We start from the raw sequence: 14,711 nt of genomic DNA on the forward strand, positions 1-14,711 counted from the left end.
CAAGTATATAAAAAATTGAAATGGTAATTGCAATAATTTTGATATGACCAAAAAAAAATATCTTTTTATTTATATAAATTGGAAGGATTACACTGAGTACAATTTTAGAAACCAAAATAAAAGATACAAGAGAAAAGGAGACTAGTCATCCTAAGGATCCCTAACAACAGTGTCGAAAGATCTAGCTGAAGGCGTGTACTTCCTTCGAATGCGATGAATCTCGGTGTCAAAAGAAGTCTTCATCTGGGTCTTCTTGAGGATAAGTTGGTCGACAATCTTCTTCCAAGCAACGGAAGGCTGAGGCATGCTAGAAGATGAAACCTCTGGCTCTCTCTGTCTCTTCGTCGCTTGGGCTTCAAGTAGCTCAATCAGTGCATCTTTGTCCTTAGACTCCAATAGCAACTCCTCATGCTTCTTACTCAAAGCATGGAAACGCTCTTCCCACATATCTTTCTCTTGTTTCATCTTGATGAGCGCGTCTTCCAACTCCTCTACATCTTGGTTAGGGAGAGTTAATGGCTAAACCACAACCATAGAAATAGGTATTTCACAAGGATAAGGCATCTTCAATTCCATAGCTCTCTTCTTCACCCAAAGAGTGTAAGCTTCCAAAGTTACACAATTGCACAGACCAAGCTCGGATCTTCCTTTCCTATGCACATTATGCCAAGCGTGCACAATCTTCTGCATCAAATGTTGGGGATCTTTACCCTCTTGATATAAAAGACCTTCTAACAACATGTTATTAGGCTTATCTCTCAAGGGGAACCCAAGTTGACGACGAGCCAAGGCAGGGTTGTAGCTAATTCCTCCTTGTGTACCAATAAGAGGCACATTAGAGAATTCACCACAACTATCAATAATCTCTACACTGCTTAAAGACGGGTCATACCAAACTATATCATTATTAGTGAGAGACATAAGTCTCTGAGACCACCTTATACATTGTTTGTTCTCCACAAAAGTAGGCGTCTGAGGCAAGTGCGAAATAAACCACTTGTACAGAAGAGGAATGCAACAGACAATCGTTCCACCACCCTTAGAATTCCTTAGATGCAAAGAGAAATACATATCACCTAGCAAAGTCGGCACATGATTCCCAATCAAGAAAAGTCTAATGGCGTTAACATCAACAAAATCGTCAATGTTAGGGAACAAAGCTAATCCATAGATGAGCAACACAAAGATAGCTTCAAAAGCATCCACACTACCAGCTTGAGCAAAAGTGGTAGCTTCGTTGATGAGGAAAACAGATGGCAATCCAAATAATCCTCCTTTCTTCACCCAATGAGCCTTTATCTCAGACTTCTTCAAGTGAAGAGCTTCAGCAATAATACTAGATTGGGGAATCTCCTCCAATCCACTAAAGGGTACTGTACTAGAAACAGATATCCCCAAAAGATGAGAATACTCCTTCAAGGTAGGCACAAGCTGAAAATATGGGAAAGTGAAACAATGGTAGAGAGGATCATAGAACTGCACCAATACACTCAACAATCCTTCCACCATATCAGCAGACAAAATGGACAGAAGCTTCCCATGACGTTGTTTGAAGTCCAAGGGATCTAATACAAAAGATGCTAGCTTCCTTAACTCTTTCAAGTAGGGACATCTGAAACTGTACTTCTTAGTGTTTCTTCGTCCACAATCCATGGTCTGAAAATATCTACAAATGATGCCTTAGTTCCTTGAAATTTTATGTGATGAATGTTATGATGCACATGAAATGCATGAATACAACAATCACAAGTAAGGGATCACACACAAGACAAACAAAGGTCAAGGGATGAATCAAGTCATTGTCAAGATCAATCATCCATTTTGGTGGATTATGGTTTTCACCTTATCAACACCCAAGTTCCATTGATATTGACAAGACTCGATTGGATCAACCAAGAATCAAAGGTTTGTTGCAAGTCACGCGCATGGAGTCTGGGTAAGAACTATCCCAAAGGAGTAAACTAAGGATAAAACCTGTAGACCATGTTCTAAAAATTTCCCAGAGTCTTAGTTCCATCTATCGGATATTACAGGTTAAGATGACTGACTCATCGACCCATAATATTTTCAAGAGAAACTCGTCTGAGTGTAGTATCGCATAACAACTGTTATTAAGTCTATACCTGAACAGTTTCCGCACTACGTCCTAAATAGGCCAAGATGGGTTAGGTGTTCTAAGGTCCTCAACTTCTCAGACCCAATTAGAAATAGTCATGCCTAACCATAAATACTTGTGTGACATTTCCAAATCCAAAGGAGTCTCCACTGAGCAGATGGATCTCAAGCCAACTTGTTAAGGACTACTCCACCCAAGTCGAACATGACTATACCATCCTCCTATCGTAATTACACTCAAGTTTGGGTTAAAACTTATTTCACCACTTAGAGATCACCAAGCACAACAAGCAGATTATATCACACATATATATATATACAAACATCACATATATACAAATATATTCACACAAAAAGTAGGCTAAACCCATTGGAGACTACTCCCCAGCAGAGTCGCCACTAAAATTTTTGTAGCGAGAAATTCATGATCATTAAGCTATTGACAAGCTAAAGATCAATTAACAAGAGTCGCCACCGCGATTTAATTGTTTCCAAGGGAAAAGGGAAAAATGCGAACAAAACCCAATTAGTAAGAAGTTTTCAAATAAAAACTAATAAAAATCAGAGATCACAGGTAAGGGGGTTGGTTACACAGAGGGAAGGTGTTAGCACCCAAAGTGTCCTAGGTACTCCTAGGGAGCCCTTTTTGTATGCATATGTACTTGGTATAAAGTTATGTTTACAAATAAATAGAATGGGGGGGATGAGAAAAGAATTGATTAATTATATTTTTTGTGTTTGACAAGACCTTCGGTCTTGTGCCTACGTACCAACATAAAAATGAGGGATCAAAACCTCGTAGTTCGTGCTAGAAATTTCAAAATGAGTATGTTGGTTTTAATAAAATTTAAGCTTGAAAGGCACAAAGGCCTAAAAATTGTTTGAATGGGTTAGTTCTTTTTTTGGATTTTTTTGAAAGTTTAAGTCAAGTATGATTAAGTTTATTTACAAGTTTGATTGAAGAAAATGAGTTTGAAAAGGCAATGGCATAAGTCCAAAGTTTCTACCTTCATGAAAGTTGTCAAAGCTTAGAATAAAAATAGTCCACACAAAGAATGTTTTAAAAATGGAGGGAGAGATTTTGAAATTAAAGAAATGGGGAGAAGATGAAGAGACTACCCTAGATACAAGAAATTTAAAAGTTTAAAGTTGAAAAGGTCTGACCAAATGGGAGCAATCCAATAGACAAGTATGTCAATAGAAACCCAGAATTCCCTTGGACTTTTTAGAATCAAGCAACACACAAATGCACAATTATATCAATCTTGAAGAGTAAAGGCATCAAATAAAGATGGCCTCATCCAAGCTTGTCCACTACAATGATCTTCTTCAAAATAGCCCGTGTAACAGATGAATTCCACAAGTCACAGGTTCAACATAACAGCTTAATAATTATCAAGGTTGCAGATGAATCTGGAGAGATCTAGAATGATGTATCAGATGAATTCAAACTTGCAAGTTCTTGGTTCTTCCAAATTGGCATTGGCCAAGTCCATTAGCAAAGGAATGTTGCCTAAGTTCTAAGTCCAATTGGGGAGATCAAGCAACAGTCCACTCAAATTGTCTTTTAGGGTTTTTGTTATTATTATGTGAATTAGTGGTCAAAGACCAATCAAACAAACAAAGCAACAAAGTATATCACACAATATGGTCCAAGTGGACAAAGTGAAGATTACGTTAACATAAACAATTAGAATGATATGTACAATGGAAAATGATATAAAATACTAAAAGTAAATTGCATAAAAGTAAAAGCTTGAAAGTAAAAGTTAGTGGTTAGTAAGTCAATAGTTAGTTTTGTTTGCTTTTTGATTTCAAGACATTCTTTGGAGAACACTCAACCAACTTGCCACAAGCATGGATCCTTGAACCAAAACATCTTCCAAAGGAAGGAAAGAAGGCTAAGTTTCCACACAATACCATTGAAGAGGGGAGACTTACAATCTCATTAACTAGAATGCTTATGCCTTTTATTTCACAAATTTAGCGCTATGTTAAGCAATCGTAATTGGACTTATGTAGAAGTCACAACTATTTGAGGCCGGGCAATGAAATTTTGGTGTTAATGCATGTTAGAGACATAATATTAAGAACTATGCTCATTAAACATACCACACAAAAAAAATATGCAAAGGTGTGGCCTAATCTCATCCATACTCATGTTAATCTTCCAATCAACTAGCATTAGCACTTTGAGATGTCATTGGCCAATTGAAAATGAATGGATGAATAAGGGGAATTAGATGAAGAGGGAAGATGATGAATGAGATCACAAATTGGTCAAAGGAGGACTTTTACCAAATTAATATTATTCATTCATTTTGGGAGATGGAATGTACATTCCATCAATCCCCTAAATCCAATAATATTAACTTGACAAAGTCAAATCAACCTTGACCAATGCCCAACAACAAATGAGAAACTGAAATAAGTCAATCCAAATGGTCAACACAATTAAAATGGCATTTATTCAATTAAAAGTATTAAAATAATGCATTAAATTCAAATATATTTTGTCCAAATCCTAAAATCACATCAAAACACCAAATAAATGGCCATGTGATTTATCATAGGTCAAACAAGGTCAAAGGACCTTGGATAAAAAATTTCATAATATTTGGACACTTAAATATATTTTTAAACAATTAAAAACAACTGAAAAATCAATTAATTCATGAAAAATATTAATAATGATCCAAAAAATAATTTTAATTCTGAATATGAAAGAGAAAAATATTTTTTTTTTTTTGGTGAAAGTCCCATATTTTTTGCATCAATATTAAATTTATTAAGAATTATTGAAAATAATGAAATAAAAAGGAAAATCAGAAATTGCAAAAATACGTGGACCATCAGATCTCCCTCATTAATTGAGGTGGCATATCTGATGATCCACAGTGCTTCTTCCACCAATGCACTAGTCAACTGCGTGGCAAACTTGTTAATCAAAAGGAACTGCTGAGATTATAACGTGGAGTCAGGATCACATGGTCTAGACTTGAGACAACTCATCACCGGAGCCAGAGCTCCAGTTGTCTTCTCCGGCGAGCTTCGTCGGACTGGTCATCATCAACCATCATCAAAATTTCAAACAGGGACATGATTTTAAAGAGAAAACATCACTGAGCACGAATATCACCTCCATTTCTTCCAATTCCAACTATATTGAGAGATATGTGGAATCGAAAAATGAGGTTTATGATCTGAGTTGCTTCGATTCAACATCAAAACAACTCAAACACCTTACCTACATTGGTAGGACTTCAGGCAACACAACAATCAAGAGAATTGAACAATAAATAAGGAGAATCGAGGAGTTGAAAAATTCTGCAAAATACCTTCAATGGAGGTTTGAACTTGCTAGATCTTGATCTGAATCGTGCTTTGCTTCACTTCAATTGCTTGCAGAAGAGGAATGGAATGGCTTAGAATCAAAGGACTATTGGAGAATTGAATTCCAAAACAGTGGAGATTCAAGCTCAAATTCAACAGAATTTCTCAGGTTTATCCTCTTGGTATGAAGGGTTTTCTGTGGGGAATCAAGGCTTGCGTAGTGTGTGTGTTGATTATCAGCAATTGAGCTTTAATTTATAGAGAATTCAAGTGTTAATTGCACACTCCATTCAAGTTTCCAAAATTGGCAAAGTGATGTAAGCAGCTGCATGGGCACGCATATGCCCATCAAATGATTGCTGTAAGTCCAAATTTGAAGTTCAGATATGTTGAAGTAAGCTTAGAATGCAAGGCAATTAAACATTGATACTTGAAGTTGGATCCATGACACATGATACCAGCCTGTTTAAGCCATGCGCAACCTATGCATTTCTCATTCAAAATGCATGAATTATAGTTCTTTGGAAAGGTGAGATCAAGAGGAACAAGTTTGATGTTGAACACTTTTTCAATTGGAGCTTGGAACTTGGAGATATTTGAGGTGGAAGTTTGGGAAAATTTGACATATTGAAAATTTTCTAAGTGTTAAGCCATATGTCTCAATATTCCACCTTGCTTAACTTTTTATAGGAGCTTCAAATGAGAAACGTTTCTTCACCAAAGTTGTAGCTCTCTCAAATACATTCCAAATTGTCACCAATTTCATGTCATTTGGATTTGAAATGATAGAGTTATGCATTTTTGAAGTTTGGCAAAATCACTTGATCAATGGTATAGGTCAAAAGTGACCTATAATGTAGCCTCATATCACATGTGCAAAGAAGTTGAATTTTCTCTCACTCCAAACATCAAAGTTGAATTAGACACATTTAATTTTATTGTGCAACTTGGAAATCTTTCATCTTATAAAAATTGAGCATGTTATGGCCTTGGGAAGTTGACTTTCAAATTAGGGTTTAGACAAAATGACCTATAACGTTTCAACATGAAAAATGATTTTCCAAGAAAATTTGTCTCTAGGTCTAAACATGAAAGTTGTTTATAATGTCATTTAGAGTAATTGTTCTCTTGGAATCATTTTCATATGATGGAAATTGTAGGAGATACGGTCTAGGGAGACTCAGATTTGATCAGATGAATCCATCTGGTCAACCACCATCAACCAACTTGCTAATTTCCAATTCTCTTGAATTTATTGGCTCATGGTAGATCATATATGCATAAGATGGTAAAATTTGAAGTGTCCATTGAGAAATTTGATCAATTGTTGAGATAGCTTGTTGGGGAAGTTACTCAAGATACCCAGTCAAACTAGGGTTTCCAAGGCAAATCACCCTCAAACTCTTGAAGAAAACTTTATCAATATTACATGTAAAACTAATTGGGACTTATACATGATGCTCATAACCATTCTTGGATCAATTATTGGTTGTGCTCTTTGTTCATGAGGGTCTCAAACCCTAGATGTGATCAATGAATCAAGGAAATCATGCCCTACCTATAAAAAGAGTTAGATAGATGCAAAGATATATTTTTGGTATTTTGGTTAGTAAAGATGATAAAATACAAGTATGATATAATCACAAAGTGCTTGGTGATCTCTCCCAAAACAAACCCAATGGAAAGGGGCAGGGAGGATGCCAAGGTATGATCCCAATGCTAATGCTTATAATGGAATGCATGAGGGATCTTAGGGTCAAAATTGGGGTTTTAAAGTTAACCACATGGAGAAGGGCCATGGTGAAGAAATAACATTTAACAGTGTCGGAGGAACATGAATCTAATCAGCATATATTTGACACTCGTGGCATTTCTTCACAAACTTGCAACAGTCAGATTCCATTGTCAGCCATTAGTAACCTGCTCGCAACATCTTCTTCGCCATCGCATGTCCATTGAAATGAGTAGCAAAGGAACCTTCATGCACTTTAGTCATCAACAAGTCTGCTTCGTGTCTATCCATGCATCTGAGCAAGACCATGTCAAAGTTTCTCTTGTATAGTATATCACAATTCTAGTAGAAATTGCCGGCTAATCTTCTCAAAGTCTTCTTATCTTTCAAAGATGCCCCGGACGGGTAAATCTGACTTTGGAGGAAACATTTGATGTATTAATACCATGGCTTCTCGTCTTTGATTTCTTAAACAACAAACACATGAGCTGGCCTATCAAGACGCATCACAGACAAGTTGGGAACTTTATTCCAATACTTTACTACAATCATAGACGCCAACGTTGCAAGAGTATCTGCCATCCGGTTTTCATCTTAAGGGATATGATGGAATTCAATCTTTGGGAAGAAAGTTGAAATCCTCCTCGCGTAATCTCTATATGGTATCAAACCGGGTTGATTCATCTCCCATTCACCTTTGATTTGATTTACAACCAAAGCTGAGTCTTCGAAGACATCAAAATACTTGATTCTGAGATCAATGGCCTCTTCGAGCCCCATAATGCAAGCTTCATACTCTACCATATTTTTCGTACATTTGAAAGTCAATCTAGCTGTAAAGGGAAAGTGTGTGCCTTGAGGATTAATAATCATTGCCCCAATGCCATTTCCATATTGATTAACAGCTCCATCAAATACCATGCTCCAACGGGAACCAGGTTCTGGCCCTTCTCCAAGCAATGGTTCGTCACAATCTTTCATTTTCAAGTACAAGATCTCTTCATCAGGAAAATCATACTATACTGACTGGTAATCTTCAAATGGTCAGCCAAGACACTACCTTTGATCGCTTTCTGAGATCGGTATTCAATATCATACTCTAATAACAACATCTGTCAACGGGCAATTATCCCAGTTAAAGAAGGCTTCTCAAATATATACTTGATTGGATCCATTTTGGATATCAACCAAGTGGTATGATTTAACATATATTGACGTAGACGCTTTGCAGCTCAAGCCAATGCGCAACAAGTCTTCTCAAGCATAGACTACCGAGTCTCACAGTTGGTGAACTTCTTACTGAGGTAGTAAAATGCAAATTCTTTCTTTCCAGTCTCATCTTACTGACCTAGAACACAACCCATACTGTCTTCAAGCACAGTCAAATACATGATCAATGGTATTCTTTCAAAAGGTGGAGATAAAATCAGAGGTTTAAGCAGATATTCCTTGATACTATCAAATGCTTTCTGGCAGTCTTCGGTCTAATCACAAGACTGATCTTTCCGAATAAGCTTGAATATAGGCGCACATGTGGCAGTCATGTGTGAAATGAATCTTGAGATATAATTTAAGCGGCCGAGAAAACCTCTGACTTGCTTCTCAGTTTTGGGTGCAAGCATCTCTTGTATTACTTTGACCTTGGCAGGATCAACTTCAATACCCTTCTCGCTAACAATAAAGCCCAACAACTTACCAGAACGAACACCAAAAGTACACCTATGGGGATTCAAGCGGAGTTTATACTTCCTCAAACGCTGGAATAGCTTCAACAAATGCTCAACATGTTCCTCTTCATCAACTGATTTAGCAATCATGTCATCGACATAAACTTCAATATATTTATGCATCATATCATGAAAAAGAGTAGTCATTGCTCTTTGGTAAGTTGCACCAGCATTCTTTAAACCAAAAGGCATCACTCTATAATAGAATGTTCCCCAAGGTGTAATGAATATGGTCTTCTCCATATCTTCGGGTGCCATCTTGATCTAATTATATCCGGAAAATCCATCCATAAACGAAAAGACTTTGAATTTAGCAGTATTGTCTACCAACATATCAATATGTGGCAGAGGGAAATCATCTTTCGGACTGGCTTTATTCAAATCTTTGTAGTCAACACACATGCGGACTTTTCCATCTTTCTTCGGCACAGTCACAGTATTGGCCACCCATTGCGGATACTCAGCAGTCACAAGGAAATTGGCGTCAATTTGCTTTTGCACTTCTTCTTTGATCTTCACTGCCATATCAGGATGCGTTCTTCTCAATTTCTACTTGACTGGCGGGCATTCCGGCTTCAACGGTAATCTATGCTCCACAATCTTAGAATCCAACCTAGGCATGTCTTAATAGGACCAAGTGAACACATCTGAATACTCTTGAAGAAGATCAATCAACCCCTTCTTCACATCATCCTCGGAACTCAAGTTGACTAACTCAATCTGCTCTTCGAACAACTGAATGGATTTTTCTTCATGCTCAAGAAGACGAGATAATTCATCACTCATGTCTTCCTCACTTTCCTCCTCGACCTCAAACACAGGGAATTCAAAATTTGGAGAAGGAGAAGGATCAATCTATTCAATGGGGTTAGGAACCAACCTGCATAATGATTTGATATTTTAATTTAAGAGAAGTGAATTTGTAACCAAATATTATGCAAATGGACAATTATATTGTTTATTTATGTTTTTTGTGATTACCATTTTCAGAATAAAGCAAAAAGTAAAAAGAAACATCATAGATGTGGATGAATAGAATTAATTTTATTAATGATCAATATGAAAATGCCCAAACAATGTTCGCTTCTCCCTTAGGCATAGGAGAAGAATTTTGGAAAACATATAAAAGCAATTACTTAGATCGATGCAAAATAGGAACATCAATATTAGTCCAATTGTTGTAAGCCTTTCCATGCGTCACAAAATTGGTGCAGTCTTCCTCTTCGTCATCCTCTAGCACAACAACTAATTGTTGTTCATTGCCATGAATGAACCCTCTGTTACGGAAGCTAAGTTGCATATCTTCAGTCTTTGCAGTTGATTAACCTCGCTGAAAACCCAGACCGGTTCTGCCTTTGTTGTCAAAGACTTCTACTATGCGCCCCCACTGATCAACATTGCCTTCTTCTACATTCTTCTTTGCATCCTTCAATGAGGGCATAGGTGCCCCAACTCTCTTTTCAACAGCAATAGATAAGGCTTGGAACGGAGTTCCAACCTCACCATCAGCTTCAACATAAGAGAAAGATGACAGGTGGCTAACCAACAACGCCTTCTCCCCTAACGATTACAAGTTTTCCATTTTTCACAAATTTTAGCTTCTGATGCAATATGGAGGTAACAGCTCCCGCCTCATGGATCCATGGCCTTCCCAACAAGCAACTGTAGGTCGGGTGGGTATCCATTACTTGAAAAGTAATTTGGAAGTCACTCAGATCTATCTTAACTGGAAGGTCCACTTCACCTATAACTATTTTGCGTTAACCGTCAAAAGCTTTGACGATTACACCGCTATACCTCATAGGTGCTCCTTGATATGATAGTTTTGACAATGTTGACTTTGGTAGTATGTTCAACGAAGACCCGGTGTCAACAAGCATATTCGACAGAACATCATCTTTGCAGTTCATAGAGATATGCAAAGCCAAGTTATGATTTCTGCCCTCCTCAGGGAGTTCTTCATCATAAAAGCTGAGATTATTGCAGGAAGTGATGTTAGCCACAATATGATCAAACTGATCCACTGTAACATCATGTTCCACAAAAGCTTGCTCAAGAACTTTTTGCAGTGCTTCTTTGTGCGCTTCTGAGCTCATGAGCAGAAACAACACTGAGATTTTTGAGGGGGTTTGGAGCAGCTGCTCCACCATATTAAACTCACTCCTCTTGATCAATCGAAGTACCTAATCATCATCATTAGCCTTCAAATTGCTGGATTCACCAGACTTACCCTTTGAAGCACTAATCGGATCCACAACAGGCACTTCTACCTTCTTACTAACAACTGATTCTTCTTTATCTTTTGGGAACACCGACCCAAACACACGACCACTTCGGGTCACCTTGGTAACATCAGCAATGCTCACCACAGAACTGGTCGTCGGCAACGGGACCTCTTGACCATCCTTCACCATTGTAGCATTATACTGATACGGAACAGCTTTATCAGATGAATACGGGATTGGACCCGCTAACCGTATAACCAACAGCAATACTGATATATTGCTGACATTGTTACTGTTGTTGTTGTCGTATTGAATTACCAATCTCTCTGGCTGCTTGAAAATGAGCACTATGACATTGACATCGTCATCTACATGATGAGTTTGAACAATCTGAATCATGCCTTCATCCATCAGTCGTTGGATGTCCCTTTTCACAACTTCACAACCCCTCGGGTTGACACTACAGACAACACAACCTTCGTGATCATGCTCACAATCACTCACCAAGCAAATGTCCTTATGCATCTGCACTAAGGACCTCCGGGTAAAACGAACATCAAAAACCTTAAACTCGCCAAGCAAATGTCCTTATGCATCTGCACTAAGGACCTCCGGGTAAAACGAACATCAAAAACCTTAAACTCACCAAGACAACCATCCACGTTCGGCGCACAGTCCTCAAAGGACACCATTCCACTCTTAATCAGCTTCTGAACCTCATACTTTAATGGATAACAATTTTCTATATCGTGTCCGGGTGCCCCTTGATGAAAAGCACAACGGAGTTCAGGTTTATACCACCACGGAAGTGGTTCTGGAATTTGCAGCGGGCTTCTTGGTAGGATTAGGTTCTTGAGAACCAAAGATGGATACAGTTCTGCATACGACATAGGAATTGGGTCGAAAGTTACCTTCTTCCTCTCGAAGTTTTGTTGATGATGATTGTTGGTATTGTTGTTGTTGTAGGTGTTTTCTCGTTGTTGCGGTTGTTGTTGTTGACGTGGTTGTTATTGAATTGGTACTGATTGATTATTGGAAAATACTGGAATGACTGAAGATACTTGATGATGGTGTTGATGGGGTGGTTGATTCTTCCTGATTTGAGGCCTTCTCTGTCTCCCACTGATTATTTCATTTGTTTCGCTCTCCTTCTTCTTCCCAAAGCTACTCCCGTACCTCTTACTTGATGATGCTTCATCTTTTGACAAACGTCCTTCTCGGGAACCTTCCTTAAGCCTCATCCCCATGTTTACCATTTCGGTAATGTCACTGGGGGCCCTAGCAATCATACGTTCATAATAAAATAAACTCAGGGTTTTCAGAAAGATCTTTGTCATCTCTTTTTCCTCCAAAGGAGGAGTGATCTAAGCAGGTAATTCCCTCCATCTTTGAGCGTACTCTTTGAATGTCTCTTTATCCTTCTGAGACATATACCTCAGCTGGTCTCTATCAGGCGCCACATCCATATTATACTTATATTGCTTGACAAAAGCCTCCCCCAAGTTAATGAAAGTGCGAACGCTTGCACTGTCCAACCCCATATACCAACGGAGCGCAGCACCCGTCAAACTGTCTTGGAAGTAGTGAATTAACAATTGATCGTTGTCAGTTTGGGTATACATCTTGCGGGCATATATCACTAGATGACTGAGTGGAAATGTGTTCCCTTTATACTTTTCAAAGTCAGGAACTTTGAACTTCACCGGGATCTTCACATTTGGCACTAAACATAACTCAGCAGCACTTCTCCCAAACAAATCCTTACCCCTTAGTGTCTTCAATTCCTTGTGCAACTCACGAAACTGATCCTTCATTTCGTCCATTTTCTCATAAACATCCGGACCCTCAGACGGCTCGGAGTGATAAATGGTATCCTCTACATGAGGTAAGGTGTGCACAACGGGAGGTGGCACAGACATGACTGGGCTAGACGCTGGCATAGAAGCAAAATTAGGCGCAAAGCCTTCAAGCATGAAGTTCGGCGACATTCCCCATGGGAATCCGGCAGACATGGCAGGCGCAAAGTGAGCAGTAGTAGGCATGGTAGAGGTAGCCACCTCTGAAATAACAGTCCTCGGAGGAGGAGTTGCAGGTGTTGGAGAAGATTGACTCTGGGCAGCTAGCACTGACTCCACCATGGCAGTCAGTCAGGCAATCTCGTCCTTCAACTCTCTGTTCTCTTGCTCAAGATGTTCCATGATTCTCAGGTGATTGGCGCGAGTGTTGTAGCGATGAGTCAGCTTGGCTGAAGCACAAAAGAAACAACAATGAGACATCTGGCGAAAGAGAAACCTGCTTATGCAAATGATGCATGAAATGCAATGCTTGTTTATTTTTTATTTTCAAGGAACTTACTATATCATTTGCAAATATATATATTTAACAATAATTATAACAATTTGATATGACCAAAAATCTCTTTTTATTTATTGGAAGAATTACACTGAGTACAATTTCAGAAACCAAATGAAAAATATAAGAGAAAAGGAGACTAGTCATCCTAAGGATCCCTAACAACGTCAGAAGATCTGGATGAAGGTGCATACTTCCTTATAACAATTTGTACAAAATGATGTTTACAAACAAATAGAGTGAGGGGATGAGAAAAGAATTCATTAATTATATTTTTGTGTTTGACAAGACCTTCGGACTTGTGCCTACGTACCAACATAAAAATGAGGGATCAAAACCTCGTAGTTCGTGATACAAATTTCAAAGTGGATGCATTGCTTTTAACAAAAATTAAGTTTGAAAGGCACAAAGGCCTGGAAATGGTTTGAATGAGTTAGTTCTTTTTTGGCTTTTGAAAATTTAGGTCAAGTATAGTTAAGTCTATTTACAAGTTTGATTAAGAAAATAAGTTTGAAAATGCAATGGAATAAGACCAAAGTTTCTATCTTTTGCAAAGTGGTCAAAGTTTAGAAAATAACAAGTTCAAATAAAGAAGTTTTTAAAAGGAGGGAGAGATTTTGAAGTTAAAGAAATGGGGAGGAGATTAAGAGACTAATCTTATGCACAAAATTAAAAGTTAAAAGTTGAAAAGATCTGACCGATGGGTAGCAATCCAATAGGCAAGAATTCCATATAGAAACCCCAAATTCCCTTGGATATTTGAATCAAGCAACAAACAATGCATACAATATTAACTTGAAGAGCAAGGCACAAATAAAAATAGCCACATCCAAGCTTAGCCACTCCATGATCTTCTTCAGATTAACCCATGTAGTAGATGAATTCCACAACTCACAGGTTTCAAATAACATCTTCACAATGATCATGTTGCAGATGAACTCAAAGGGATCTTGAATGATGTATCAGATGAAGTTTCAAATTGCAATCACTTGGTTTCACAAAAGTTGGCATTGGCCAAGTCCTTTAGCATAGGGAGGTTGCCTAAATTCTAAGTCCAATTTGTCCAAGATCAAGTCAACAGTCCACACAAATGTTTTTTAGGGTTTTTGTTCTTATTATGTACATTAATGGTCAAAGACCACACAAACAAACAAAATATGCACAAACAAGATATATCACACAATATGCTCCAAATGGACGAAGGGAAAATGACATTAACATAAATAA

The sequence above is a fragment of the Lathyrus oleraceus genome, chromosome 7, assembly GCF_024323335.1.
Source record: "Lathyrus oleraceus cultivar Zhongwan6 chromosome 7, CAAS_Psat_ZW6_1.0, whole genome shotgun sequence".
In the NCBI taxonomy this organism is placed as follows: domain Eukaryota; kingdom Viridiplantae; phylum Streptophyta; class Magnoliopsida; order Fabales; family Fabaceae; genus Lathyrus; species Lathyrus oleraceus.